Raw genomic sequence first — 14,364 nt, forward strand, 5'->3', positions numbered from 1 at the left:
GGTAGTTCATACACCTGTTATCATAAGTCCATATACAAATCATTATTTTCTTTTTCTGCTCTCCATTAATTAAGTCATCAAAGTTCATAACACCATTAATTTGCGTATTTTAAGAGCACTTTTTAAAAATGAGGAAATAAATACGACGGTTAAAATATTATCCAATTGCTGTACAGCTAAAAAGGCAGGGCGACAACGATTAACACACACGATCTTCAGTAGGGGAATAACTAATCTGCGTCTAGAATCCATATAAAATTTACAAAAGAAAAGAATATGCATATCTGATTGCTCTGATACATCATCGCAAGGGCATTTTGCCAGCTGTTTCGACCAATCATTCATTTTGGGGTGACTAAATAAGCGAAACAGTAAATTAAATCTAAGGCGGGTTAATAAAAACCTCTCATGTTCGCTCAGTGTCAGCTTTAGATATGGCTGCATTTTACTTGAGACCACCGTTTGTTGATGAGCAGCCACAGTTATCTTTTCTAACTCTTTTAATGCTCTCCTGTCCTGGAGGGATACCATACACATTTTCTGCAAGGATTTCCTTGAAATGTTAGATAAAGATAATGGGTCATTAAAATAATGTACTATTTCTAAATCCACAAAAAATTGCTTCACATACGAAACCCAGAAAATGTTGTCTTTCTTTTCCAGGCCTAACACATCATTCAAGATAAGGCGGTTTAGCCGGCATTCATCAGTTGTCCAAACTCGATGCCGTAACATTATTGGGGCTGTCTTAATAATATCTTCTAAATATGGCTCCCCAAGTTCTGTATGGCAAGTATACGAGGAGGCACTTTTAGGGAGAGCCAAAAGTGGTTTCATAAAAAGATTCTCCACCACCTGCAGCGATGTCACGTTGGCATACACCCATAGACCCGCTCCATAGGTCACTATAGCTACGCAAGTAGTCCTATACACATTTAACATTTCCCCTGTGGGCTTTTTGCCCAATTTATGACTGCATTTTTTAAGAGCCGCTATGGATTTGCAAAATAACAGCTTTCTAGTCTTAATAGTAGTGTTCCAGTTTCCAGTATAGTCAAATAAAACTCCTAGATAGGAGAAAGTTGGGGTAAACTCAACTGGGGTCTGGCCAATAAGAACAGCTTTCTTCTTCTTAGTTGCGCCTGTACCGCAAGTCATAGTGAAAGTTTTTGCGCAATTTATCTTTAAATTTAAGCCGTTCATAAAGTCTGCAAAAGAGGAGACCAAGGCTTGCAGGGCCCGTGGGGTTCTAGCCATTAAAACCGCATTGTCGGCATATAACAATGCAGGCACTGGTCTTTCCCTCACCATCGGCAAATCCCTACATTCCTTTATAAAAGTTTCCTCAAGGTTATTTATGTAAAGTGTGAAAAGGAATGGGGCCATCACACAGCCTTGTCGCACACCTCTAGAAATAGCAAAGGGTGCAGTACATTCCCCCCCATTCCAAATCTAACTCTTGCAGATGCGCCCTGATATAGTTCCCTTAAAAAGTTAATAATTGCTGTGTCTACCCCCATCTTTTTCATAACCATCCAGGGCTTACTATGTGATACGCAATCAAATGCGGAGGTTAAATCTACAAAAGTTAAAAACAGACAACCCCCCTTAACCTTTGTGTACTTCTCTTTTAAAATATATAAGTTCAGACACTGCTCAATTGTCCCAAGCCTGTTTTCTTCAGCCCATAGTTGTAGCCTATTTAAAATGACTCTACCAAAAACTTTAATGGTGGAGTCCAAGAGCGAAATCGGACGATAACATTGACAGCGGAGTCTGTCACCTTTTTTAGAAATAGGGACCATCAATGATTCCTGCCAAGATGAAAAAGAGGCATACTAGAATGTGAAGTTAAGGACCCTTACGAGAATCGGGGCCCATAGCTCAATGCTATTTTTATAGAGGTCCACCGGTACCCCATCAGGGCCAGGTGCTTTACCCCCCAAGCTTGCATTTATACTGGCACTAACTTCTTCTACCGGGAAATCATGTACCAGGGTGTTCTTATGGAGGGGTAGTTCTCCTTTTGACGATTCATAAGATGTACAGTCCGCTACTAAACCTTCCTCAGAATATAATTCACTGAAGTGTTTCACCCATTCATCTTCTGTTATTGCCACCTCTATAGTACCAGTGGTTTTATCATTCAGAAAAGGGGAGTTTACAACTTTCCAAAAAGCCGCTATATCTCGACTCAACGAGGCCTCACACAGTGAATTCCAAAGCTCTTGTTTTATGGCCTCTTTCCTCTTTCTTAGTGGCTGCTTATAGATATATCTACACTCCTTAACCAACACCCTATCTTTCTCTGGAGTGTGTAGTGCATGCTTCAGGTTTGAATATGCCTTTGTACAGGCTGTGTCGAACCAGCTAACTTTGGTCTTTTTGGGTGCTTTTGTTTCAACCCAGAGCAATTTTTTGATTTGCTCAATGATCAGGCAAAAATAGTTTACAACCTTGCCATCGTCCATATTTGGATCTGTACAAGCCTGAAACTGTGGTTTAGTAATCCTCAATAGCTTATTAAGAAAATCTGCAGGTACTACATTTGACCATTTTAAGGAATAGCCATTTTTCCTGGTCATAATGATATTTTCTACTCGTACATTAGGCGCTCTTATTCTACCTGAAGTGGTCTGATGCCTACGCAATATTAGTCTCAGGGGATAGTGGTCACTCAGTGAGTTATCAATGGTAGGAAATGACTGAAGCATTCCCCTATGTCTCACAGTCATAGTTATATAATCAATAGTGGATGTAGCACCTCTACCGCAAAAAGTGGGAACGAAGGGGCATTCCGGACTCACCAACCTATTTACAAAGCCCATATCGTTATCAAAAAGGATCTCGTTTAGAATATCTCCACACCTGGTATGTTCAAAATGGGGCAGAGCAGTTTCGCTATCAAGCATGACACCACAGGTGCCCTTTTCAGCCCTAGAGCATGTTGAGCAATTGAAGTCTCCAGCCCAAATAACACAGACGTCCCGATAACTTCGTGTTAGCAGCGCTTTTATATCCCTTACTAGATTTTTTAAAGTATTATCCAATTTCTCCGGCGGAACATTATTATAGAAATTAACTATGCATAGAGGACACTCTGTGTTAAAAGAAATCCTCAGGATATGATAATACCTATTGTTAATAACAAACTCAATCTTAACATGAGAGAGCATATTAGACACATAGGTACATAAACCCCCCTTTGCCCTCCCATGAGATGAACTTATAGCTGGGGAGAAATGTGTCCTGAACCCATTAACATGGTCTGGAGCTATAGTCCATGTTTCTTGTAGACATATAACCTCCTGACTGTTCACAAGATTAATCCAATTCTCGTTTTCCAACTTTAACCTCAGACCAGCAATATTCCAGCTCACCAAAGCCAGTTAATTCTCCTTCCCTGAACTAGCCCCAGTCCCCAGGTCACACTCCACATCCAATATATCCCCTCCATTTTGACCTACATGTTTTATGGCACTTAAGCTCTGCTTACTTGTCCCAGGGTCTATGCAACCTCCACAATCCCCACCCTCAACTTTCTTAACTAAAACAGGGCTAGTACCACATTTGCTCAGCAATGTTCCAGGGGAAGAGAGATATAAGTCTGTTGCAAGTCAGTCAATACCCTCCATCCCTTGTAAGGTAGAAAAACGATTATATGTTGGGATATTAAACCTATCATACTGATTTTCCCAATTTTCTCCATGCCAGTAAGGGTTTTGCATCCTTGTTTTTAAACTCATAGAAGGATAAAATCTAGACAGATCCCAGGTTTGGATCCCTGTAGTCCCTTTGAATGAGTTCCACCCACAAATGTGTTTAACAGCACGCCTGTCTCTAAAGTTGACGATTATACAATCTCCTGATAAATCTTTTTGTGTGTTCCCAACACATCCCACTCTACGCACAAAGGTGATTTCTGTTTGTATGTGCCCTGGGAGTGGTCTATGAGAATTCAACCAAAATACTACCTTTCGTAGCTCAGGGTAAATTTCACCTCTTTCGCATGTAAGCTCCGGGACCCCCACCAATACTACTGTGTAAGGCATGGATTCGGGTGGTAAATCTATGCGTGGCTGTTTAAACTTTTGAATAACAGGGCCAGTTTTTGCTGCATCTGTTGGGGGATTTGCCTTAATTTGTAGTCCCCCTGATTTATTCGTCCTGATCTCTATGTCCACCCCTTCATTAACACTATTTTTTGGCTTCTGCCCAGTATTTACTGCGGCTATAGGTAGCCTTTTGGCTTGCTTATTACCCTCTGTTTCCTGAGTGTGTGTGTTATTTCGGGTTTTTGGGAGGCCCTTAGCTATAGCAGCTACATTAAGGGTTTTACCTACGCCTGTGGTCTCCCCAGCTAAACCGTTAATCTGAAGTTTTTTCAGTATTTCAGAATTACCTAGGGCCAGCTTTTCTAAATCACCTATTTTATTAGTGAGGTTTTTTATTCACTCCAACAGTGGTAAAGTTAAGGATATCAACATCTGCTCCATATAGAGCATAAAACCTACAGGATTTGGTGGTAACATATCAGCACTGGTTACATCACTTTCTCCGGGGTTATTAATTTCAGGCACATTTAAATGGCCCACTGATGCCTCCCCCTGTTGTTCTTGTACAGTTAGTGCTAACGTATGTTTTTTACGTCTGCCATTCCTTTTCGCCATCTTTTTATTTGTACATTTTTCATTACTAAAAGCACTTTTTTCCTGGTTACGTTTTTGCCCTTTTGTTTTTTGGGGGAGGGTCTCATTGTCCCTACTAACAGAAATTTCACAGTTAGTGATCGATGAGGCATCCGAACCCTCAAGGTTAATTACATTGGTAGTAGGATTAGATGGCACCTCCGACAGGCCTGATGGCTGAAGTATTTAAGTCCAGACATTTCTGTCAGGTGGTGGGGGGCCCAACATCTAAAAAAATCAGCTGGGGGGGCTCAACCTACAAAAGTTTGAAGACCTCTGGTCTAAAGGGTAACTTTGTCACAATGCGCAATGTTAGTGTCTAGGTTATGGAACCCTGGGCCATATTATCAAGAAAGGGCGATACATTATCGCCGCTTTTATCGGCAGGAAACTGCTGCAAAAGCGGCGATAACGGGCTTGATAATATGCCCTTGTGAATTCCCATAGAAGCCCAGGTTGTGTTAACCTGGGCTTCCATGGGAATTCACAAGGGCATATTATCAAGCCCATTATCGCCGCTTTAGCGTCAGTTTCCTGCGGATAAAAGTGGCGATAATGTATCACCCTTTCTTGATAATATGGCCCCCTGATAGGTGTGTGTTTTTAGGTCTCCCGTGCGAATGCAGCGCAGCTGCTTCGCTAGCGAGCTCTATTGCTGCCGCTTTGGTGCGCGAAGGGAGACAGGAGGTGGCACGCACGGACATGCGATGTGCACACTTATGGAGTGCACATTTCCTGTCCGCGCGTGCCACCTCCTGTCTCCCTTTGCGTACCAAAGCCACAGCACATCTCCTGTCAGCGCGCATTCACTTTCCCTCCCCCCACCCCCCGTCGGCTCTTTGAAGTCATCTTATTACTGTCAGAAAGATGAATGCGCCGGATGATTTCTTATTTTTTGATGTGTTACACGCATCACTGCCGCAGGGACTTGTGTTTTTTTTCTATTTCCCTAAGTATGGCGGTGCAGAGCCCGAATGCACATGGGCTCAAGGCAAGGCACGTACAGCGTCCTATGCACGCATTAGATGTGGGCGAGTCTGAAAGGTGGCTCTGGCTCGGCTCGAGGCCAGTTGGACCCTCGAGCCCACGAGGAGCCGAGCTTTCATGTGGCTTCTGCCTGCCACCCTTCGTCTACTCAGGATGTGGCACTCCAGCCAGAGCTGTCGACTTTACAACTGGGGAAACAGGGTCTACTCTCGGACTGGTTCAACATCCTGTGATTCTGGGCCAACCACTTAATCTCCCCGTGCTATAATACAATGAGTGTGACCTGTTGTAATGTAAACAATGCTCATGTAAAGAGTCGAGCTGCTGAAAAATGCACTAAGAGGTAAAAACTCGACAGAAACCTCTAGGACTTCAATTTTTTCCTTATTTAATTTAAGTGAGTTGCCGCTCATCCACTTGCCAACAGTCATTATGCAATGCATTATACTAACAGAGGGGGGGGGGTTAAAGTTATTGTATTGTTTACAAAACAGTTTTTTTAAATGCTGATTACATTATAACACATATTATTTTGAGACAATATCCGCATATTGAGTACTGCGATAATTGTATAAACCAGAATGAAATATAAAAAATATTTTTTTAAACTATGAAATCCTAGTGGCAGGGCCTACAAGAGGTGACAGTACTGTATTTGATTCTGGGTGAAATAGAAGACCTGCAGCCTCATGAGCTGTCCAATGCTTAATTTGTACCAGTGCTTGCAGGATTTTGGGCATCATCTGGGGCAAATTAAGCACTGCCTACGCTTAGTATTTCCACTGGCTGCAAGCTCAGTCAATGAGAAAAGAGCACTGAGAAGCGTTAAATATATTAACAAATAGGAAGATGCGATCTAATGGGTACAGGGATAGTCTGAGCTGTGTTCTGTCCCGCTGCCCTGCACAGCAGTGGGCATTGCCATCTGAACTGCTGTTTGTGCCCTCGCAGTATGCAAACACTGGACATTTGATCACCCAATGCGTCTTTTGTAAGATCTACCAAGGTGGCATAATGCCCCCAGGGTCCCAGGCTTTGGATACCCTGAACCAAGCCTGAAAAGATGCCCAAGTACATAGCTGCCAAGTTCCCCAACAATGTGTGACCAGTTAGCCCTGTACTTTTTAGGTTTCGCTTGGGCCGGACCACTAGCTCCGCCCAGGAGAAATCTTATGTTCCTACAGTGTGGGGCTTAGTCCCGCCTCTGCTTCTATTGGCTAGCTCCATAAATGGAGGCTAGCCATTGGAAGCCGGATCTGTCCGTCAAGGCCGGACCAGATTCGGGGGCGTTCCCGTGATTTTTTCCCTCTCCACCCTTTTTGCATCGTCATTGGGCGGTGGGCGGAGTTTCGTTTTTTTTTTAGGTGTTTGTTTTCGTCATTCCATGCGGACCACGGCCGCCGGAAGAAGTCCAGGTGAGTGCCCGTTCCTGCCTCCCCTCCCGCTGACCGTGTGCTGTTCCTGCCCCCCCTGTCCGTGTCCGCCCCCCCTTCAGCTGTCCGTCCCCCCTCCCGCTGTCCGTGTGCCCGTAGGTGCTTGTTTTTATTTCATTTTGCCACCGTCAATGCTTGTCTCCAGAGCTGCCCACGCTGAAGCCCGGCCCTGCCCTTCCCACATGTTTCCCTTTAAGTACTCGCTGTTCCCGCTCCCCGTCCATGTCCGCCCCCCCTCCCGCTGTCCGTGTCCGCCCCCCTCCCGCTGTCCGTCCCCCCTCCCGCTGTCCGTGTGCCAGTAGGTGCTTGTTTTTATTTCATTTTGCCACCGCCAATGCTTGTTTCCAGAGCTGCCCACGCTGAAGCCCGGCCCTGCCCTTCCCACACGTTTCCCTTTAAGTACTCGCTGTTCCTGCCCGCCCCCTGTCTGTGCCCGCCCCCCCTCCTGCTGTCCGTGTCCGACCCCTCCCGCTGTCCATCCCCCCTCCCGCTGTCCGTGTGCCCGTAGGTGCTTGTTTTTATTTCATTTCGCCACTGCCAATGCTTGTTTCCAGAGCTGCCCACGCTGAAGCCCGGCCCTGTCCTTCCCACACATTTCACTTTAAGTACTCGTTTTGTTTTTTGTTTTAGCTGAACTGACGACTGGCGCTTACCACAATCTGATTACAGGGCCTGGCATCGGGGTCTGGCAGAGAGGACAGCTGCGGGGCTCTGCTACTGTTCCCATGCTCCCCTGCTGCCGCTACCTGGTGCAGCACAGAAGGCCACCTTATTTTCTGAAGTGCAGTCACAACACACACGGATTGCAGTCTCTGCTTCGGGTAGCCTGCAGGGGAGACAGCACCTCGCAGCACAGGTACTGAAGTATTCGGATAACACACTAATACTCTGATGAGCTCCGTATATTGGCAGAGATATTTGAAGTTACCACGCGAACAACTGCAATGCTTTGTGAAGTTAGCAGATTAACATCGACATTACTGGCTTGGCAAACGTGTAATTCAGTTCATTCGAGTGCAGCCTGAAGCACAAAGGTCTGGAGTATGAGGACAGTCAAATCCAGACCACCACCCCTTGACCATCGCATACAGGAGAGTCACTTGAGTGTTCTTCAGTCCTTGCCGGTGCCTAATATTTTATGAAAAGGTGAATTGCCCACTTACTGTTTTCACCCATACTAAAAGTCAGGGGTCCCCGTCGTTAGATTCCTCTCTGTGCGCACCCTGAGAGATCCCTGTGAGTCTCTGCTGTAGTGGTCTCCATACTGGGGGTCGTGGCCACTCTGGGGGTCTCAGTCCATGACAAGAACACGTGCAGCATGGGCAGCCCGTCTGCTGATGAACCAAACCCCTGCTGCGCTTTACACTGCGAGTGGTATAGTTGAACCCGACTTTTAGAAAAATGGTCATTTACTGGAGGCCCCACGTCCCAAATATATGCATTTTATATTTGTTTAGTTAATACCTTATGCTGGTGCAGCTCTCCATGAAGAATATTTAAGTCACAATACAATGACCTTACCCCAAGCAATAATGGACAACAAAGAAATTAACAGGTATTTAAAAACGGATATCAATGTCATCAAAAGGGAAGCTGCCAACAAATTCCAGCATGGCTTCACTTGTTGGGTAGAAAGTCTCTACCCTTAAAACAACTAGTAGAAGCAGTGTTCCTTCTTTACGAAAGTACAAAAATAATCACTTCAGCAGTCTCTGTATAGAAATAAAATTTACGAATCTCAGGGACAGCATAGGTCCATGTTCGTTTATTTACATTCTTTTTTCGGAATCTGTGTTTCCGAGGTTTAGCCTTTCCTGTACTCTTCCCCATCCCTTGTGCTCCGCCCGGCGGCCGGGTTTTGCTCCACCGTCCGGCCGAGCACAGCCAGCCACTCTTCCGCCGCCCTTGTGCTCCGCCCGGCGGCCGGGCTTTGCTCCGTCATCCGGCTGGACACAGCCTGGTGTTTTTACCTCCTTGATTCACGGACCGGAGCTGTCTCCCGTTTGGTGAATCCTTTCCCATTGGCAGTGGTACAGATCCAGAGGTGATCTTGCGTGGACCAGAGGTGGTGTGTTTCCAGGACGCCACTACATAGAATCACGTAACAGCGTATTACGCTGCCTTAATTTACCTTATGTTGGGGAGATTATTGGGACATATGACTAATATTACCAATTATATGTAGATGACCAGAGCAGACAGCAAGATAGAGACTCGCACTTCTCTGCCCTCTGTCTCTACAATCGCAATCTGCCCGCTTTTCCTCTCTCACCCTATTTGGTTATTTTACTTCGTCCTTGCCTTCTCTTTATTGCCTTTTTCTCTCCCACTCCTTCTTTTCCCTCTTTGTTTGCCTGCAGTCATTCTGTTCTCTTCTCTCTCCTGCCTCCCCTCTCGTGCTTTTCTTTGCCTCCTACTTTATTCCTCTCTTTCTCCCTCTCTCACTGCCACACGGGCCTGTGCCTCCTTGAAGGGCCCTACTTGACACACAGCTCTGACGGTTGCAACACACAAAACCTCCCCCTTTCAGTGGAAAAGACTAAGGTTTTGTTCCTGAAGCAGAAGGGGGGTCTCAAATCTATGATTTCGCTTTTATTTTTTGCAAGCTTAAGATAGTCAGCGGGTTGGGGTGACGCCGGCCTCCTAAAAACGGGCCCTGAAATGATAGTTCTGTTCTGTGGTCGAGGCCTCCTGATTTGCATGAAAACGCCTTGTGGGTTTTAATGAGTGTCTGGGCTCGCGGGCCTCAGCCCTGGAAACCCTACAGTGCATATACATCTTGTAAGGAGAGAATAAGCTAATGGCAATGTAAATGACAATGCCATTTATTTATCTGTTTTCAAAACCAACACATAAATACAAATTTTGCCATTTACAATGCCAATAGCTCAAACTTTTCCAAAGGCGAAACCATTGCATTGTAAATGCTTGTTTTTCTTGGAGTTATTGAACTTGTAGTCCTGGTTTTATACTGGGTTTACTAAGACTACAAGTTCCAGAATTCTAAGAAAAATACAAGACTGCCCTAAAAAGTCACGCATGGCCCCGGATATTTGTCTGCTATTCAAGTACCTGAGTTTCACGTGAAAAACAAAAGCCACCGCCCCTCCCCCAACCCACATCATGGAGACAATACCACTGAATTCTATTAAACTGTGCCCCATAAAAGTAGCATCCACAAACATTACAAGCATATGTGGCAACAAAGAGTAGTTTCTCAGTTGCTGAATGTTACATTTTTAGATAAACGTATTTATATCTGGGCCGATATGTGTTAGTAGGGAGGCCGGTGGGTTGGTTCTTTGGAGGGTTAAATTATTGGGCAGTTTGAGACCAGTCCAATTAAAACAAGCATTTGCAATGCCACAGGTCTCACATTTGTGAGAGTTTAACCCCTTCACTGCGACGGCTATTCAGCCGCAGTGCTAAGGGGGCGGGGCGGCCGCATGCTGGTGAAGGAACCGCTCCGTCACCAGCGTCGGTTGAGCTGTGCTTGTGACGGAGCGGTTCCGTCATGGCCCGCCCCGCTCAATAGAACGCTCAGCGCAGGCGTGCCGAGCGGGCCATGACGGAACCGCTCCGTCATCAGCACAGCTCACCCGTAGCTGATGACGGAGGGGTTCCGTCATCAGCACTTAAGGGGTTAAGCTATTAGCATTGCAAATGACAATGCCTTTTATTTGTTTTACAAACCAAAACATAAATAAGACATTGTCATTTACAATGTCAAAAGCTCAAACTTACGTAAATGCGAGACCTATTGCATTGCAAATGCTTGTTCATTCTTTGTGCAAGAGAACGGATCGTGGGTGGCAGGCAGAAACGACATGGAGGCTCGACTCGCTTTGGGCTAGTAGCTAGGGCAGTGTTGGTTTAATGTTTGAAGGGGTGTTACATTACAGGAAGTTTATATGAGGTAACATTAGGATTTTTTCCTTGTATTAGGTAATAACCTGTATGTGTATGGTGTTGGCTATCTGGTTTTATGTTATGTGACATACCCGTTCTACTAATGAGGCCTTTTTCACTTCAATCTGTCAAGGTTGAGTTTGCGGTTTGCCATTTTGCCCGGATGCAGTATGTTATGCTTATATAATTATCTGTGGTGTTGCGCTCTAGTCTACCAGCGTGTACGTGATGACGCGTCACGCTGTAGACGAGAGCGTAGGACGCGCGCATGCGCAGATGAGCGGAAACTGAAGAGCGCGAAGGCGTAACGGCAGTTGGCGACCGGAGCAGACGCTAGTTAGACGCTCGGCGCTCTATGTGCATTTCACATGTGTTAATCCAGAATAAACCTATTTTCCTAACTACAGCTGACTCAGAGCATTGTGTGTAGGACATACATACATCATTACAGTGGCGACGAGGACTGGGATCACCCCACTGTCCACACACAGCCTGCTGGGAGCAGAGCCTGAACTCGAGAGACTACTCCAGGCCCAGAGAGCAGCGAACACAGCAGCACCATCGTGGAAGCATAGAGCGTGGCAGCAGCGCAACCCCCTCCACTCGGCAGAGGTGCAGTCACAGACAATCCCCAGGTCAGTGCAGCCCCGCAAGAGGGAGGTTCCTCAGCCAGCACACTGGCAACTAAAAGCAACGACCAAGAGCCAGAGAAGGGCGAACAATTGACAAATCCACAACGAGAGACAGGGGACAACACCCCAGGCAGCCCCAGAAGCCAAGGAGACGCCGCAGGTGTAGCGGAAGCCCCCAGCGCGCCCAACAGCCCCAGGGCCCAAGCAGAAGCACCCAGAGGCGAACCGAAGATGGCAAACCAATCCTCAGCGTTGATGGCTCCTATCCCTTTCCTACCCCGACCAGGGGAACCCCAAATGAAATGGGAAGACTGGAGGGAGTACTTCAGGAACTACATTGAAGCGTTAGAGGACGAGAATCGGGAACCGTATGCCCCAGCAAGGAAGAAGAGGTTGTTGCTCCACAACCTAGGTCCCGAAGGGGTGAGGGTCTTCGCCAACATAGTACCCAAGGAGGGGGAAGCAACAGAGGACGACGTCTTCAAGAATGCGCTAGAAGATCTAGATAACCACTTCCGACCAGCAGTATGCGTGTCTATAGACCGTTACAATTTCCAGCAAAGGAAACAAGAAGCTGGTGAATCTATTGATGACTATGTGGCCGCACTGCGACGTCTGGCCATCACGTGCAAGTATGGAACACTGCAAGATGAGTATATAAAGGACCAGATTGTCATGCATACCACCAACAAATCGGTCCAAGACAAACTTTGGGCACAGAGCGAAACATCACTCAAGGACGTCATAGCCATGGTGAAGAAAGCCGAGATGTCCAAACGCTGTGCGGATGCCGTCAAACGTGAAAGCACGCAGAAGCAGATGGTCAACAAGATCGATGAGGCCTCGACCACATACAAACAAAAAGGACCACAAGCTGACCAGAAGCAGGAACCCAAAGGGGCAGCGAAGCAGATGGGACGACAGTTTGCAGACAGCAAGTTCTCATGTTACAGGTGCGGAAGCACTGCTCACTCAGCTCAAGACAAACGTTGCCCGGCTTTTCGCGCCAGATGCGCGTTCTGCGGCCTGGTCGGCCATTTTGAAAAAGTATGCCGCAAAAAGGGAAAAAGGTCCACTGTAAAATGCGTGGAGTCAGCACCATCAGAATTCGGAGCGGAGGACGATCTGGAGGACGGTGACATGGTGCTGTGTATAGAAGGTCAGGTACTAGACGTCAATGGGAAACGCACAGACAAACCACGCACGGACATGTTCATAGGCGGAGTGAAAGTGCACGTGGCCGTTGACTCGGGGTCTCCCTGGACGATTGTGCAACGGTCCATTTGGGAAGGCGATTTTGTACCCGTAGTAGGGCCTGAACTACGCCCGCCGGACTTCCGAGCCATATCATACACGGAAAACACAATTCCCATGATAGGCTATCGTCCACTGAAGTTCGAGTTCAGAGGGAGAACAGCAACCTGCAAACTATACGTGGCGGAAAGAGGACCCTCCGTACTCGGTTGGAGAGACGCAGGAGACCTAGGAATCAAATTAGATCCTGGCGGCAAGGAACAAATCCTCCTAAATGAAGAACTATGCACCACCAACGGTGAGGAGTGGAAATCGACCTACCCCAAGGTGTTTGATGGAACAGTAGGGAAACTGGACAAATTCGTCCACAAGATAATACTCAAGGAGGGGGCAACTCCAGTGTCCCACAAAGTTAGGAACATTCCCCTATCCACCATTGAAGCTGTACAACAAGAACTCCAAAGGCTGGAAAGACAGGGCATCATAGAGCCCATAGACAGTTCCGAATGGCTGGCCCCCTTGGTCGTAGCCAAGAAACCCAACGGCAAGGTCCGTCTATGTGTGGACCTACGCGAACTCAATAAGTGTCTTGTGGTGGAAAAGTTCCCCCTTCCTAGAATTGAGGTAATGCTGGCGAGAACAAAAGGTGTCACCCACTTCTCCACAATTGATCTCACTTCGGCGTACCACCAAATCGACCTGCATCCCAACAGCAGGAAGTACACCTCCTTCATCACGCCGTTTGGGTGCTACCAATTCCGCTGCATGCCATTTGGCCTGGCGTCGGCAGCCGCGGTCTTCCAAAAGTTGATGCACCGGTTGTTCAAGGAAATACCAGGAGTCCATTATTTCCAGGACGACATCATGGTAATGGGGTCCTCCCAAGAAGATCACGACAAAAAGCTACCCAAGGTCCTCACTGTACTCACGGCGGAATGGGACAAATGTAAGATAGGGATGTCATCAGTCACCTACTTGGGACACGAGATCGGTACACACAGCATATCCCCCAAGGAACAGAACGTGAAAGCCATCAATGAAGCCAAAGCCCCGAAAACCAAAGAAGAGGTACGGTCGTTCCTCGGCATGGCCGAGTATTATAGTAAATTCGTGAGACATTTTGCTACCAAAACGCACAGGATGCGCCAGCTCATCCGAGACAAGTCAAAGTTTGACTGGGACTCTGAAGCGCAGAGTGAATTTGAAGCCGTCAAGACAGACATCAGTGAGGCCATCCCCTTGCAAGGATACGACCCCTCGAGCAGCACGATCCTAACCACGGACGCCAGCGACAAAGGCCTGGGCGCGGTGCTCGCACAGGAGAGGGTGGATGGCTCTGTAGAGACTATCAGCTTCGCCTCACGTGCTCTCTCTCCCACGGAACAAAGGTACAGCGTCATAGAGAAAGAGATGCTAGCGGTCACCTGGGCAATGTGCAAATTCCGACAATTCATCTGGGGC

Source organism: Lissotriton vulgaris, chromosome 2_1 (assembly GCF_964263255.1).
Source record: "Lissotriton vulgaris chromosome 2_1, aLisVul1.2, whole genome shotgun sequence".
Classification (NCBI taxonomy): Eukaryota; Metazoa; Chordata; class Amphibia; order Caudata; family Salamandridae; genus Lissotriton; species Lissotriton vulgaris.